The sequence below is a fragment of the Hordeum vulgare genome, chromosome 3H, assembly GCF_904849725.1.
Source record: "Hordeum vulgare subsp. vulgare chromosome 3H, MorexV3_pseudomolecules_assembly, whole genome shotgun sequence".
NCBI classification, from domain to species: Eukaryota; Viridiplantae; Streptophyta; class Magnoliopsida; order Poales; family Poaceae; genus Hordeum; species Hordeum vulgare.
The window spans coordinates 135,447,334-135,464,144 of record NC_058520.1 but is presented as its reverse complement, the minus strand read 5'-3'; the positions used below and the strand labels follow the sequence as shown (position 1 = coordinate 135,464,144).

The 16,811-nt window shown below is 47.6% G+C and overlaps 1 long non-coding RNA gene across 2 annotated transcripts; it reads right to left on the bottom strand.

The window, feature by feature from the left end:
- Nucleotides 1-1,883: 1,883 nt before the first annotated feature.
- On the bottom strand, nucleotides 1,884-5,544 carry LOC123443259. Of its 2 annotated transcripts, none has more exons than XR_006630595.1 (3): nucleotides 3,558-5,544; nucleotides 2,689-3,418; nucleotides 1,884-2,142 (listed from the first exon to the last, which is right to left on the bottom strand). It is a non-coding gene; the product is annotated as an uncharacterized LOC123443259 (long non-coding RNA). The 2 variants fall into 2 exon arrangements; XR_006630596.1 differs by having other exon boundaries at nucleotides 1,884-2,137.
- Nucleotides 5,545-16,811: the final 11,267 nt, after the last annotated feature.

Here is a 16,811-nt window from a genome sequence, read left to right as displayed (position 1 = left end):
AAAGGCAATGAGTATCGTTCCCTATGCTTCAGCCATAGGTTCTATCATGTCTGCAATGTTGTGCACTAGACCGGACGTGAGCTTGGCCATAAGTATGGCACGCAGGTTTCAAAGTAATCCAGGAGTGGATCACTGGACGGTGGTCAAGAATATTGTGAAGTACCTGAAAAGGACTAAGGAAATGTTTCTCGTTTATGGAGTTGACGAAGAGCTCGTCGTAAAGGGTTACGTCGATGCAAGCTTTTGCACTGATCCGGATGACTCTAAGTCTCAAACCAGATACGTATTTATTCTTAATGGGGGTGCGGTAAGTTGCTGCAGTTCCAAGCAAAGCGTCGTAGCAGATTCTACATGTGAAGCGGAGTACATGGCTGCATCGGAGGCAGCAAAGGAGGGTGTCTGGATGAGGCAGATCATGACGGATATTGGAGTTGTGCCAAGCGCACTAAATCCAATAACTCTGTTCTGTGACAACACTCGTGCCATTGCTTTAGCAAAGGAACCAAGGTTTCACAAGAAGACCAGGCACATCAAACGACGCTTCAACCTCATCCGCGACTACGTCGAAGGAGAGGACGTGAATATTTGCAAAGTGCACATGGATCTGAATGTAGCAAACCTGCTGACTAAACCTCTTCCACGGGCAAAACATGATCAACACCAGAACTGTATGGGTGTTAGATTTATTACAATGTAAATCGCAACGCGATGTGAGGACTATATTATTGACTCTAATGCAAGTGGGAGACTGTTGGAAATATGCCCTAGAGGCAATGATAAATAGTTATTATTATATTTCCTGTTTCAAGATAATCGTTTATTATCCATGCTATAATTGTATTGAATGAAAACATAGATACATGTGTGGATACATAAACAAAACAATGTCCCTAGCAAGCCTCTAGTTGGCTAGCGAGCTGATCAATGATAGTCAAGGTTTTCTGACTATATGCAAGTGTTGTCACTTGATAACTGGATCACATCATTAGGAGAATCATGTGATGGACTAGACCCAAACTATGAACGTAGCATATTGATCGTGTCATTTCATTGCTATAGTTTTCTGCGTGTCAAGTATTTATTCCTATGACCATGAGATCATATAACTCACTGGCACCGGAAGAATACCTTGTATGTATCAAACGTCACAATGTAACTGGGTGACTAAGAAGGTGCTCTACAGGTATCTCTGAAGGTGTCTGTTGAGTTAGTATGGATCAAGACTGGGATTTGTCACTCCGTGTGACGGAGAGGTATCTCGGGGACCACTCGGTAATACAGCATCACACACAAGCCTTGCAAGCAATGTGACTAACACTACTAGGAAAAGGCTTGCTAATGGCGCACCTATTTTTGTTACTAATGGCGCACTATAGATGCGCCACTAGCATCACGCCATTAGATTTTTTTACTAATGGCGCACCACAAGTGCGCCATTAGTATCTGATATACTAATGGCGCACCAGGTAGTGCGCCATTAGTATTGCTCACGGTGCGCCATTAGTATGCCTCCCAGGTGCGCCATTAGTATGCCTCTCAGGTGCGCCATTAGTATGCCTCCCAGGTGCGCCATTAGTAATCCTCTCAGGTGCGCCATTAGTATGCCTCCGAGGTGCGCCATTAGTATGCCTCCCAGGTGTGCCATTAGTATAGCCCATGGTGCTTCATTAGTATATGGTATTCTAGCATATATATGTTTTGTTTCAAAACCACAAATTCAACAGCACATAACATATATATCAAATATATAATACATAATATGTGCCCAATAATTTTACTGATCCACAACACATAACATATATGCAAAGTTGCATAACAAATTTCATGATCCATATATCAAAACTCCATAGCATCCATACATCCAAAATTCCATAACATCCATATATACATATAGTTCCATAGCATCCATACATACATAGCTCCATAACAAATATAGTTCCATAGCATCCATTCATTATTCACATACAATTTTTTGAGCTAGAATATTATTTTGTTTGTATTAATATGTTACCATTATTATTTTAGATGACAAAAAGACAACTATGGCTCCAAAGGTTTGTTTATGTCTTCACGCCACATAAGTAAACGAAGTAGAAGGGGCGCATGTTTAGGAGCTCAAGCGCGCTGTCCTTTTGAACTTCCCTTGGCAAAAGAAGCATGAATCAAAAGTGTTAGAGAAAGAAAACAGATGATTCAGAATTACAAATTTTGATACATATTGACTTCTAACATAACAACACTAGCAATGTTTGTTACAAAATTTACGAGGTATCAAGATACTTAAATTGTCAACTAGTCACGACTACACACACACAGAGAGAGATATATATACACATAAGCTCCAATGAATACAACTAAGATTTTCAAGAGAACATTCACATACAAGAATAAGCACATGATGTTTGGTTCCAAATTATAAATATAAGCTGCCGATGTTGCGCTGAATCCAAAGTAATCCCAGCTACATAGGTCACACGCTCGCTCTAATGAGATGTGATACCAAATGTTTAAGCCTGAAGGAAACAAGCAATGGTATAGGCACAAACTTTCCAATCATGGAGATGATACTACGATCACAGTGTTCACCCTTGATTGCAAACAAAATCTAACTAGTAAACGCACACAATCAGCAGCCCCTATATATAATTCCATAAAAGTATTAGAACAGATGCATCATAACTGAATTACCTGTGAGCAACAGCATGAATGAGCCTTCAGGCTGCGCGAGGAAGGAGACCGTCTTGGCAACCTTCTCCAAGAACTGCTGACTCTGCACCAGCAACGAATCGCCATTCCTCTCCACAATTCAGTCAAACCTGTAAATTCTACTCGGGAGCTAAGCAAATGAAAGGGTTATAGGTTATTTCTAGAGCAGAGCTATTTGAGAAGATGGTCCAAAGTGGTCATGAACAAAATTTACACACGAAATGACAATGAAACAAAGGCATTTAGCCAGCTTTGCAAATCTACATGAAAAAGTTATGTAAATTTGATTTGCTTGCGGCACACACATTAGTAGGAATAGAACTAGCAAATTTACAACAAACAATATATGATGGATCCTACAGATTATTGAGATCAGAATGTTCCAACACATCAAAGATAGATATCCAGCAAAGCCAAGATTTGAACTATCCGGCAACAAGAAAACGTATATACACAAAAATGTCTTGCATTGCAGGCACATTTTATATTTAATGGGTGGTATAAAGCATAATGCAAAGCTCAACAAAACTCGGTTTGCTCATATGTACAACTTTCAATACTAACACATATATTGAGCAAGGTAAACCACCAGAGATGGCACTATATTTCTCAACTTCTTTAGTCCTCAGGATTAGTATATCATGCTTCCGGGAAAGCGAAGAGCGAGGAGCCCGAAGAGCACACAGAATCTCCCAATTTGCAAGGAGTTTACCTACAGTGCACAAGTGTAGATCGATCAGCAGTTGAAACTAGGATTTACAATTTCCTTTTTTTCATAAACTACATGAACGGAATCTATGAAAGGGGGGACAACACAATGTAAGCTGAAAATTAAGGGTTAAGATTGGTACTAGTCAGTAGAAATACTAGTCTCCCATCGACAGATGCCCTGATAAACGCAGCAGAATGGATGAAGTCCTAAGCCCGTTTCGGAGCATACAAAGACAGGTTAACAATCCCACTGCATTACGCCAAAAGAAACAGCGTTGAGTAAAGAGATGAAAACAAACTAAAACTGCAAGACAATGAAACTGCAGGAATGATTAGCTCTAGAGATACTGGAAAAGGCGGTCCAATGGTATGGAACATGGTAAAATCAGGATAGAAAAATAAATAAAAGAAGATATGTATCGTACTTTCTAAGCACATCGTTTGGTATCTACTCTATACTCTACAAGCAAAGTGCAATGCCAACGGTTTTATTGATTTGAATGGAGGGTTGTAGCAAAACCATCAGTTTAACATGTGATAGAAATGTGATACAAGTGATAAATTCGTAGCTCGAGAAACCAAGTTATGAGCATCCAAGTGTCAGCAAACAGAACAAGCACCAATCCATGAAGCGATATGTTATCTCTGACAGGAACAGAAGAAGATTTCTAAACATTGATAACTGATAAGTACCCTGAAAGCGCTATATCCTATCCATTGCCACAATATAGCATGAGACGAGACGCAATTGCCTCCATAAGCTCAGTGAGAAATATCTTCTGCAAGTTACTGTTTCTTTATTATTATAAACAGCACTTCTTGTCACACAGGTTGAAAAGAAAAAAAACAAGGACAAGGGGCTGTCATCATCTTCAAATAAACCAATACCTATCAATAATAATACAAACTACTCCTATCGTCCGAGAGAATACTCTGTATGTATCGGGGAGAGGCTCGCTGGTTTTCTTAAAAAAAATATTACAATGTGTGTTTTGATTCGTTAGGCTCTAGTTAATTAACAGTTGTTCTAACATGTAGAGTAAGATTTTACTATTTCACAAAAAGAAAAAAACTGAGTAGCGTGCAAGGTTGCACAAGGCTCAAGTCTGTGAGTCCTAATTAACAACCACTGGGTACCTGTGCCGCTATGCCTGGTGCTGATGGAAGGCCAGAATCAAAATTGGTTTGGCTGCTGGATAAGCAAGCGAATGTGCACCTTTAGTACCTAAGGAGCCTCTACTGATAAACTGGTAGAGAACTGAAGGAGCCTCAGTTGTGGCATACCTGAACAAGTGATCAGGCCGGACGAGGTAGCGATATGCTTGAGCCGAGGATGTGTATGTCCATCTACACATTGTCACCACCGTCCACTGGATCTGCTCAACGGAACTAATTGCAAATCCAAGAGTAAAACAAAGACTATGCTCCGACCCTTGATGTATTGTATTGTATTCGTCTCAAACTCAAGCGCAAGCTAAAACAATAATCCCACAAGACCCAACTTTATTCGTTTCAAGCTCAAGCTCGTATCTTGATGTATAGTATGGTGGCCATTATTGACTTAATTTATTCCACTGGACGCAAAGAAGTGTGCGTGCACGCGGTAGGCAACTGGGTGCTGGATCTAGCTAGGAAGGTCGCGGCGGAAGGAAGATGGTGCTGGCGGGAATAAACGCAACTACCTGCAGTGCGCGGGCAGAGCAGACGAGAACAGCTAACCTGGTGAGTGGCGGTTGCTTCCGGTTCAAGTTCCAGTGGACGGAGGAGTGGGAGAGGCGGCTGTCAGCGCGGAAAGGCGGCTGTCGAAGGAGCCGAGGATGGAGACGACGGCGTCTGTGGCCGCCTGGCTCTGGCCCAGCGACTCCCGCAGCAGCGCGGCCCACTGCGCCAGGCCCTCCATCTCTCTGCCCGAGGACGGATGATCCTCCTCCTCCTCTTGGAGAGCTTGGGCCGGAGAGGCGGGGCGGATCTGGGGGACGGGATCCGGGGCTGCGCGCTAGCTGCGCGCTAGCTGCGCGCAGGCACAGCGGAGCGGGTGGATCTGGGGGACGGGATCCGGGTGGAGAGAGAGGGAGTGGGCACGGGAGAGAGAGTGGCCGGTTGGATTTGGGAGAGGAGATGCACTGCCGGTTAGCAATGGCGCACCGCTCCGGCTGCGTCATTAGAATTTTTTTTATAGCAATGGCGCATCCTCATGCAGTGCGTCATTAGTAATCTTTTTTATATAGCAATGGCGCATCCCAGAGAGATGCGCCATTAGTAATTTTTTTTGGATAGCAATGACGCACACCAGAGAGGTGCGCCATTAGTAATATTATTTTTTTTGGAATAGCAATGGCGCTCGGGGGGAGGGAGGGGGTGGGTGGTGTGCTCGGTCGATTCCGTTCGGGGAAACCGAGCGAGGAGACAGGGGAGGGTGCGGGGGGTCGTCGGTAGCGGTGGCACGGGGGAGGGTGCGGGGGGTCGTCGGCAGCGGTGGAGCGGGGGAGGGTGCGGGGGGTCGTCAGCGGCGGTGGAGCAGGGGAGGGTGCGGGGGGTCGGCGGCGGCGGTGGAGTGGTGGCCATTAGTAGTTTCATACAACTCGTAAGAGCCTAAACACTTGTACTCGTATAGAATACTAGGTAAACGAATATCCTGGTACAATGAACCTGCCCTACCAAGATGCGTCCGGGCAGATCGGTGAATTCACGGACAGAGAACCGGCCAGATCTCCAAACGCTCACCCCCCACCGGCGACGTCGAGCCCCGAACCCTACTACTGGGCTCCTCATAGGATCGCGAAATTCCGGCGTTACTACTCGCGACACCACCTCCGCAAATCGCGTGATGGATTCAGGCGAGCGCTCGCGGTTCAGAGGGCTCAACTGCAGAAGACCGCTCTAGAGAGAGGCCAGTCGAGGGGAGGGGCCGACGGCATACGTACGTGGGCTTGGGCCTCGACGGAGGGAACGTGGAAGGCGTCGAGCGTGGAGGCGGCGGCGCAGGCAGCGACGAGGAGGAGCGGCGTCTCCGTGGACGAGGGCGAGGGCAGAGGAGAGGCGAGGGTGGGTGAGGGTGTGGGCACCGTCTCCGTGGACGAAGGTGGGGGAGGGGGAGGGCGGGGCAGCGGCGGCGACGTCTCCGTGGACCCCAGAGAGGTGCGCCATTGGTAACTTTTTTTTTGGATAGCAACGGCGCTCGAGGGGGAGGGAGGGGGTGGGTGGTGCGCTCGGTCGATTCCGTTCGGGGGAACCGAGCGAGGAGACAGGGGAGGGTCCAGGGGGTCGGCGGCAGCGGTGGAGCGGGGGAGGGTGCGGGGGGTCGGCAGCGGCGGTGGAGCGGGGGAGGGTGCGGGGGTCGTCGGCGGCGGTGGAGGGGGGAGGGTGCGGGGGTCGTCGTCGGTGGTGGAGCGGGGGAGGGTGCGGGGGGTCGTCGACGGCGGTGGAGCTGGCCGGGGAGGGTGCGGGGGGTCGTCGGCGGCGGTGGAGCGGGGGAGGGTGCGGGGGGTCTTCGGTGGCGATGGAACGGGTCGGGGAGGGTGCGGGGGATCGTCGGCGGCGGTGGAGCGAGGGAGGGTGCAGTGGGTGCTCGGCGGCGGTGGAGCGGGGGAGGGTGCGGGGGGACACTATTGGGACACTATGATGCAAGAATATGAGACACCCGAGACAAGCTTGGAGGAGGAGGTGGAGAGAATGAAAGTGGGGAAAGTGAGTGTGGTAGGTGGTTGTCCAAAATATCTAGCTATGATGCAAGAATATGAACCATGATCAATGAAAAAAGACAGAATTTGTTATGCTATTTCTCTGCGGTTGTAGTTGTAAGCCAGGTATTTCTACATGTTAGAACATGCTTGGATATAGAAAATTCGAAGAAAACTTGCATAAACCGGCCTACTTCTGCATAGGGAAAATGATTTTATATGATATATTGACATTACAAATATTAAATACGTAGAAAAATAAACATCATATGGCCCATACATATTTCTTTTAGAGATTGGCTTCTGGCACATTGCCCATAAATAGCAAAGATCAATCTGATGTAATTCAAAAGACGACCTGAAATAGATAAAAAACATCATATTGTTTATAGGCAAGGAGAATTGTTTTTTTAGCAGATTTCTCCATTTCTAGGTCTTCATGAAAGAGCGAGGAAAATGTGCAGGATAGGTGGAGCATAAGAGGTGTCAAAATATGGAGAAGCTGCTGCTGAAAGAGGTCTGCATTTGCACATGAGGAAGATGCTAGGGGATGATGAGGACTCACCGCATCCTTCAATCCTCTAGGTTCAGAACAATTGGACAGACAACTCAAGTGAACTAGCAGCAAGGGAACACAAATTTTCACCTCATCATCTTCCACCTCCTGCCAATCCTCATCGTCCCATCCTTCATCCTGCAAAATGGCAGAGCATTACTTGTAAAAGGTTCTTTCCAGCTCCAGCACAAATGGGGTGCCCGAGATCCTACAGCCAAGAACTCTAAATCCCCACCAGTTGGGCACAAGAAACATGCCAAGAACGGCATAAAGAACACCCAGACGCGCCAAATCTCACAAGACGAGTGAGATTTTGGAGAAAAGATCGCCGAGCAATCATCACCCAAGGTACTGGGAACTCACCGTATCCTTGTCGGCGGGACGCGGCGAAGGTCCTGGCGGCTGAGGCGGGGGCGCCGAGGTGGGAGGCGCCGAAGCTCGAGAGATGGCTACAAGTAATGGAGCGCAGGGTGCGGTCGATGTTCTCGTGGGCGGTGCGGACGACGTGGGTGTGGAGCTGGATGGGGCGCATGGCAGCGTCGAGCAAGGAGAGGCGGCTGTCGAAGGGATTCCCGCAGCAGCGCTCCTCCTCCGTGACCCTCCATCCCGCTACCCAAGGACGGATGCTCCTCCTCCTCCTAGAGAGCTTGGGCCGGAGAGGCGGGGCGGATCTGGGGGACGGGATCCGGGGCTGCACGCAGGCACAGCGGAGCGGGGCGGTCTGGGGGACGGGATCCAGGGCGGATCCGGGGCAGGCACTGCCGGTTAGCAATGGCGCACCCCGGAGCGGTGCGCCATTAGATTTTTTTGATAGCAATGTCGCATCCCCATGCAGTGCGCCATTAGTAAATATATTTTTATATAGCAATGGCGCATTTCACAGAGGTGCGCCATTAGTAATCTTTTTTTTGGATAGCAATGGCGCACCCCAAAGAGGTGCGCCATTAGTAATATTATTTTTTTTGGATAGCAATGGCGCTCGGGGGGGAGGGAGGGGGTGGATGGTGCGCTCGGCCGATTCTGTTCGGGGGAACCGAGCGAGGAGACAGGGGAGGGTGCGGGGGGTCGGCGGCGGCAGTGGAGCGGGGGAGGGTGCGGGGGGTCGTCGGTGACGGTGGAGCATGGGAGGGTGCGGGAGGTCGTCGGCGGCGGTGGAGCGGGGGACGGTGCGGGGGGTCGGCGGCGGCGGTGGAGCGGGCCGGGGAGGGTGCGGGGGGTCGTCGGCGGCGGTGGAGCGGGGAGGGTGCAGGGGGTCGGCGGCGGCGGTGGAGCGGGGTTGGGTGCGGGGGGTCGGCGGCGGGGGAGGGTGCGGGGGGTCGGCGGCGATGGTGGAGCGGGGGAGGGTGCGGGGGGTCGTCCGGGGCGGTGGAGCGGGCCGGGGAGGGTGCGAGGGGTCGGCGGCGGCGGTGGAGCGGGGGAGGGTGCGGTGGGTGCTCGGCGGCGGTGGAGCGGGGGAGGGTGCGGGGGGTACTCGGCGGCGGTGGAGCGGGGGAGGGTGCGGGGGGTGCTCGGCGGCGAGGGTGGTGGTGCGTCATTAGTAGTTTTACAAAAAAAATATAGTAGTGGCGCACCACCTACATATACGCCATTAGTAACCCTGGTTACTAATGGCGCACTAGCTGTGGTGCGCCATTAGTAGTTTGCAAAAAAAACAAAAAAAAAATATAGTAGTGGCGCACTACTAACAGATGCGCCATTAGTATTACTAATGGCGCACCAGCTTCTAGTGCGTCATTAGAACTTTTGCAAAAAAATAAAAATAAAAAAAATATAGTAGTGGCGCACCGAAAGTGTGGTGCGCCATTAGTATCCACCACACTAATGGCCCACCTCACATGGTGCGCCATTACTATATAGTAGTGGCGCACTGCTTGTGTGGTGCGCCATTAGTATCTATATCATCTATAGCCCTTTTCCTAGTAGTGTAATTGTAAGTCACGAGATTTTGTATTACGGAAGGAGTAAAGAAACTTTCGAGGAACGAGATTGAAATAGGTATGCGGATACCGACGATCAAATCTCGGGCAAGTAACATACCGAAGGACAAAGGGAATGACATACGGGATTATAAGAATCCTTGAAGCTGAGATTCAACCGATAAGATCTTCAGAGAATATGTAGTATCCAATATGGGCATCCAGGTCCCGCTATTGGATATTGACCGAGGAGTGCCTCGAGACATGTCTACATAGTTCTCGAACCCGCAGGGTGTGCACACTAAAGGTTCGATGATGTTTTAGTATAGTTGAGTTATATGTGTGGTTATGGAATGTTTTTCGGAGTCCCGAATGAGATCACGGACATCACGAGGGTTTCCGGAATGGTCCAGAAACGATGATTGATATATTGGATGGTTTCATTTCGTTACCGGAAAGTTTCGGGCAATTCCGGCGGTGTACCAGGAGTGGCGAATGGGTTCCGGGTGTTTATCGGGCGGGGCCCACCCACCCGGCAGTGATCCCAAGGCCCTAGGGTGGCTCCACAAGTCCTTCGCCCAAGAGGGCTATGGCACCAGATAAGAAAATACCAAAGGAAAAGAAAAAGAAAAAGGAAAGAGGGAGGTGGGAAGGAAGAGGAGGACTCCTCCTTCCAAACCGAATTGGAGGAGGAGTCCTCCTCCTCCTGGTGGCCGGCGCACCTTGAGGGCCTTGTCCCTCAAGGCTAGCCCCTCCCCCTCCCTCCTATATATAGTGGTTGTTTAGGGCTTTTTTATACACAACTTTGCCACGTGCAACTCATGGCTATTCCACATAGTTTTACCTCTAGATCAGATTTCTGCGGAGCTCGGGCGGAGCCCTGCAGGAGTAGATCGTCACCATCACCGGAGCGTCGTCACGCTGCCGAAGAACTCATCTACTTCTCCTCCTGCTTGCTCGATCAAGAAGGCCGAGATCATTGTGGAGTTGTACGTGTGCTGAACGCGGAGGTGTCGTCCGTTCGGCACTAGATCGGAACGGGTCGTGGAACGGATCACGGGACGGTTCGTGGGACAGTTCGAGGGATGTGGAAACGTTCCACTACATCAATCGCATTTCTTAACGCTTCCCGCTGTGCGATCTACAAGGGTACGTAGATCTAATCTCCACTCGTAGATGGACATCACCATGATAGGTCTTCGTGTGCGTAGGAAATTTTTTGTTTCCCATGCAACGTTCCCCAACACCAACACCACGAACAGAAGCACTTGAACCGTTTCCCATCAGCACGGTGGAAGTCCCTGCGGTCTAATAAGACGAAAACATGGAAATATCACCGCATACATGCACATTAGCACCCGTGTCAATCAACCAACGAGGGAAATGACATACTGAAAGAATAGTGGGAAATATACCATACCCAACATCCTTCACGTCAATGTCATCAATGACAACATTAGCGGTCTTGCCGCCTTTTCCATGTTGACGCTTGTCATAACGGTTAGGGCAGCTGGGTACCCAATGATAAGTATCTCCGCATACACGACAAACACCTTTCTTTTTGTCAGTCTTCTTCTTGAAGTTGGTGTGCTGCAAAGCCTTATTATTCTCATCAAACTTTCCCTTACCATCAAACTTTCCCTTATTCTTGAAATTGTGGGGCTCGAAGTTTTTCTTTTATACCAGATTGGCACTAGATCCTCCCTCAATAGCTCGAGCACGTGTCTTTTTCTCTCGCCTTTTCTTCCACATCAAGAGTACCAATGAGATCCGGAACGGAAAACTCCTGCCTCTTATGCTTCAGTAATGTAGCAAAGTTCCTCCACGACGAAGGAAGCTTAGTGATGATGCCTCCGGCAACAAACTTGTCCGGTGGCGTACAATTGAAGTGCTCAAGTTCTCTAGGAAATTACTGTATCTCGTGAGCTTGCTCAACCACAGAGTGCTCTTCACTCGTCGTGTAGTCATAGAATTGTTCCATGATGTACAGCTCAGTGCCAGCATCCGAGACCCCAAACTTGGCCTCGAGTGCATCCCACATATCTTTTCCATTATCAATTGACGCATAAGCATCAACTATGTTCTCACCAAGAACACTCAAGAGAGCAGCCTTAAACAGAGTATCCATTTTCTGAAAAGCTTGTGCCTGTTGTGCATCATAATCTCCTTCAGGTTTGCCAAGAGTGGCATCATAGCAGCTCATGGTTTGAAACCATAGAACGGCTCTCACCCGCCACCTCTTATAGTGGATATCCTCAAACGTAGGAGGTCTCATGGTAGCAGTAAAACAACTTGGGGTAAATTGCCTATAATAAGGTTTTTGGATTGTTGGAAGTATGAGCAATTGACCATAGGATTTTGCAACCAGAAAAGGTAGTAAATACATGACAAACATAATAGAGATGAAACAAGGCAGGTAATATAGAGATGAGACAGCAAAAGGCATGTGCACATATGATCTAGAAGAGAACATATATAGAGTCATTCTATATATGCAAGAAGGCATCTGAAAGGATGAGAATAAACGGAACATGTCTAGAAGTGAAACTAGAACAAGAATTTATGGCATGAACTAAAAGAAAAACAACACGAGCACGCACTGAGTTGCAGCAGAAGTAGGGTTGGTGTTGGCGTTGTCGTTGGCCATGTTACCGAAGAGGTGGTCGACGTCGGGGAAGAAGTCATCGTCCGAGAAGTGGTCGTCGGTGTTCGTGATGAAAGCCAGTAGTAGCGTTGAGCACTCCCCAAAAACCTTATCGCCCTTCTCCCGTACAGAACTCAAAGAGATGGAGTTTCGGAGGCCTACTGTCCAGACCTACGGTGCACGCCGCAAGCTGGGATGAGGAAGAATGTAGCAGTAGCATAGAGAATGGAACCGGTGGCGAGAGGAAGTTCTAATGTGTATCTCTGGAGAGGAGTGACCTCCCTTTTATAGGCGCAAGGGAAGGAGGCGAGAGGCCAGCGATGGGAGCCGAAGAGAAGGAGGGATATGAAATGAACAAACAACAGCCAAAAGGTGCAGCGTTCGTGTTCGATTTCCACTACAGCAAAAACTCGGCTCATTGTCGCAACCCGCGTCGTGATGAGGCGAGGCGGGCGGCGGAGGAGGAGGAGCGCGCGTGTATGTCTCTCTTGTTCTCAAGCTCATACATGTGTGGAAATATCTTCCCTTATAAGGAGGTCCAACTGCCACTAAACTAGAAATGTGGGACTAAACTTTCCACCTCTTGCCTTGCACGAATGGGCTACGTGGGCCTCTAGGATTTATTAGGAATTTCTGAAATTATTGGGCTGGCCCAAAATGGATAAAATTCCAGCAATAAAACCCTCCACAACCCCTAACCCCCCCCATTTAAAAAAAACTAGCGCATGCGAGCTGATGATGCGTGGCTACATTTTGGTCCTAGTTGGTGTTACCAACCGGGACTAACGGTCCTCCTGCCTGGGCGCCCCATATCGGCCATGTGGAGATCCTTTGGACCCGGTTCGTAAGCCAACCGGGACTAAAGGTTTCGGCCTTCGGTCTCGTTTGTTTTGTCCCAGATGAAGAACCGGGACTAACGCCCCTCTGAAACCGGGACTAAATCTATGTTTTCTACTAGTGAGAGGGAGAAGCCGCACCAGGTTGGCGGTGTGTGTGTGATGCCGGAGCACGGGAAGAGTGGAGCTACGCTAGGACTTGGATGAACACAGAGCTGCAATGAGACTAAGAAATGAAGGAGTGAGAAAAAGATTGGATGATAGCGAGAAGCAAGCATGGAGTTAACAAGACCGTGGGGAGCGTCCGCGTGGTGCAGCTAGCCGATGAGGCTGGGATGCAATGGATGCGCGCCTCACTTCATTGCGTCGGCCTATCTTGCAGGTCATTTCCTGAAGATGTGAGTTGCAAATACGTGGGCGATACGAAGATGATACACTGATGATGAAAACTTTATACCAGCCTTAAGTATTGGAATTACAAGAATCGCGTGGTAACATGCGGTGTGGATACCCACCGCGCGTGGCTACATCTCCACTCGCGATTTATGGCCACACACTTAAGTTATCCTTATGATGAGGTTTCGAGATCAACGAATGCGCATGGTCCACTTGTTTGTTATTGTATGTCCGACATGAGGGGCAGCTGCCAGCGTACGTACCACCAACCAACAAAGATATTCACGTGCAGACATAAATACGGACCGTTTTAATTTCCCATGCGATCCACGAGGGCACTATATATACTCCTCCTAAGACTAACCACTAAGACAACGAATCGAACTCCTGATTCTTTTTTGTAGGGAGAATTTTATTTCTGCATATGGATGGATGTACTACCCATGGACGTCTTTTGTGATTGACGGAGGATTGCGGAATCAATCGTCCCCACGACCACGAGGTCCCTAACCGAGACGACACATCCAACAATCGCAAGGGCCCGTGCACGTTCAAATCGCGCGGCCTAATGGCCCATTTGTAGCCAATAGATAAAACTTTTGGTTTTCATTAGCGAAATGAATGGACAGACACTAAGATGGATACGGGACGGGGTACGTGTGGTAGTGGCTAAGGGAACGGGCTCGTGGCACCGATTCTCTGTGTATTATTGTTCTTTCAAAGAACATGCTAAATTTACGTGATCGTGAGCCAACCACTTCATCCCATAAAATCTTGTCCGTAATAAAAAAAATCTCAGTACAGACATAGACATTCATACATACGCGCCTAGTCAAGTACTCCCTTTGTTCCTAAATATTTCTAAATATATGTCATTTAAGATACTTCACTAGGAGTCTATATACAAAACAAAATGAGTGAATTTACGTTCTAAAGTATGTCTATATACATTTGTATGTAGTTCACTAGTGAAATCTCTAGAAAAACGTATTTAGAAACGGAGGGAGTAGTAAAAAAGATTGCAGCCCTTGAGGCAAGGATGGATCATGTTAAATCTCCATAATAGATTCATCATTGTACATATCTATACTCATCCCTATATATAAAGACACGCAAGCACACATGCTATTCATATGAGCATCTTGAAAAGAATGAGACCCCACATTATCTCGAGATTGATGAGAACATCACAAATGCGTTCGTAGTCGATGGAAATGTCTCCTTCCATTTAATGAACATCCCAAAAAGCCTCGAAAAAAGCTAGAAATCTGAGCACCAATGTCTAGGACTTGAACGCTCATGACTTAGTTCCACCATAAATAACGAAACCGTTTAAGCAACGCTCACTTCGTGTAGGTAATAAACCTTTTGTTGATATAAAGAGTGCATAAACTACAATGACACTCCTTCCATTTTATATTTTTTGTCGTGGTTTTAGTTCAAATTAAGAGCATTGATATCTAATCAAACACTCATGTTTACATGAAGAGACAACTCGTTTATTCTGTTAATCATATATTCATATTTGCATTAGAAATACAATCCAAAAATGGTTTCTAAGATTTAGTTTTGACCAACTTTTTGTCAAACTATACATGAGTTTTCTGGTTATAAAATTGATATACCAATGAAATGTATTTTTATACAACAACAACAACAACAATAAAGCCTTTAATCCCAAACAAGTTGGGATAGGCTAGAGGTGAAACCCGCCAGATCTTACGACCAACTCATGGTTCTGGCACATGGATAGAAAGCTTCCACGCATCCCTGTTCATGCCTAGTTCTTTGGTGATACTCCATTCCTTCAGATCTCTCTTTACAAACATGTCAAGTTCGGTCTACGTCAGCCTCTTGACCTTATCAACATGCTTTAGTCGTCTGCTATGCACTTGAGCTTTTAGAGGCCTCCGCTAGTATGACGAAAAAGGCTTTCGTCCCGCTTTATAGATAAAACATGATCAACTTATAACACTAAGAAGCCAACACACAACACACAACATCACAACAGAACCCACACACCCGAGACAAGATACACAGGTACCAGAGAACAACTACAACACCCCATCCACCACCACAAAGACAAAAGATAAACAAGAAGGAATACTATGGTGATGATGGAGCCCTCAATGAAGTGAAGATGTGAAGTTGCTGACCAATGAACCGAGAGTGCCAAGGCGGTGTCTTCAGGAAGGTTACGGCACCGGAGTGCCGCCACCGCCCAATCCAAATAATCTAGATTTTCACTCGAAGCACGACGAAGGTCAAGAAGCAGCCACGACGAATACTTCAAGAAGCTAACAACGTCCACGGACATCGCCTCCGACAGTCTGGCCAACGCCAGACAGGGTGTATACCCCGGCAAGAATGCTTCACCTTTGACCACAATGCATCGAGAACGATGTGAGCCGCATCTCCATCCCGGCCGTCGACCCTAGCCCCCATGCTGCCCCACGGCCATGGTAGCTAGCTCGTATCGGAATCACGGGTTCTGTCTGAGAACAGTGTCATTCCCAAAAAAATGTATATCAAAAAATACATACTTTTTTTTCTGCGAGGTAACCAAAAACATACTTTCTCTTAACCAAAAATACATACATACTTGAAGGATCAAATGTATATCAAAAAATCTTGATGGACCAAAAACATACTTTTTTTCCTGTGAGGTAACCAAAAACATACTTTCTCTTAAAAACATTGATGTCTCATCAAGGGACTCACAAAACAGAAACTGATCTCTTTTGCTAAGCGATTATCCAATCACTTAAACTGTACATGTTCTAAGATGCTCTAGGAGAGAGTTTATATGATGCGAGTTGTGTTTGCAGGTCATATTATTATCTACGGATGACATACACATCCGATGGTCCCTTACCACACCGGCATCTCTACGCGATCGATCTCCACCAACCAATTTCGGGATTTGGGAATTTTTAGGGTTTGTTAGTTGACATTTTTAGTACCAACTAGCTATAGATATCTTTATCACCTAATAATAAAAAGGCTATCGCTTCCGTCGGAAAACCCACCTCGGTGATTTTAAAAAAAGTCCTTGATGTTTTTTAAAATTAACCAGCAATCCAATTGATAAGTGAAGCTAAATCGGTATGTACGTACGTACGTGACCAGTTGCCGCTGCTTGATCGATAGTGGCATAGATCAGCAACCAGCCGGACAATGCACGGGCCGAAGTACGAGCGTGCACATCGATCAGCGTCGGAAGCTACGCTGCGGGCGCGGCGTCTCGCCGTTGACGTCAGCTTGTACATGCCGGCGCCGCACACCGATCAATGTGGCCCGTCGACAAGATGATGGTCGTCACCGTGAGGCCCGCGTACGCCGCGTTCCGAAATGGCGAGATCACGC